This window comes from Chrysochloris asiatica, unplaced genomic scaffold, assembly GCF_000296735.1.
Source record: "Chrysochloris asiatica unplaced genomic scaffold, ChrAsi1.0 scaffold00546, whole genome shotgun sequence".
Classification (NCBI taxonomy): Eukaryota; Metazoa; Chordata; class Mammalia; order Afrosoricida; family Chrysochloridae; genus Chrysochloris; species Chrysochloris asiatica.
This window is the reverse complement of record NW_006409064.1, coordinates 234,493-235,216: the sequence shown is the minus strand read 5'-3', so window position 1 is coordinate 235,216 and position 724 is coordinate 234,493.

The window sequence follows — 724 nt, the reverse complement described above, 5'->3', positions numbered from 1 at the left end:
ATAAGCACTGGACTGCTAACCACAAGGTCAGTTGTTTAAAGCCACCAGTTTTTCCTCAGAGACTCAATACAGGGTTACTCTACATCACAAGCACGACAGCACTTTACTTGACCACACAGATATCTTTAAATCTAAAGAGAAGCCACCTGAAAGATTGTTTACTTAGTAAAACAGTCAGAGATGTACTCATTACCATGACAGTCTTTAAAGAAACAACAGCAAGAAAATCCCTCTAAAATAGTATTAAATGCATTTGTTCATCTTAGAATGTATGTTGGGCTTGCTCCTTTTTGGAAATGAATCCATGAAAGATTAACACAGTCTTTGCTGGGATAGAAAAGTTGTTGTTGATATTGTTAGGAGCCATTGAGTTGGGTCTGCCTTAGCAGAATCCTATGCACAACAGAAGGAAACACTGCCTGGTTCCATGTAAACCTCACATTTGTTGCTATGTTTGAGCTCATTTTTGCGGCCACTGTGCCAATCTATCTTGTTGGAAGTCTCCTTCTTTTTTGCTGACTTTCAACTTTATCAAGCATGATGTCCTTCTCCAGGGAATGGTCCCTCCTTATAAAATGTCCGAAGAATATGACATAAATTCTGGTCATCTTGGTCTAAGGAGCATTCTGGTTTTACTTCTGCTAACACAGTTAGTTCTTCTCATAGTCTATGGTACTTTCAATATTCTTGTCCAACACCATGGCTCAAATACATCAATTCTTCT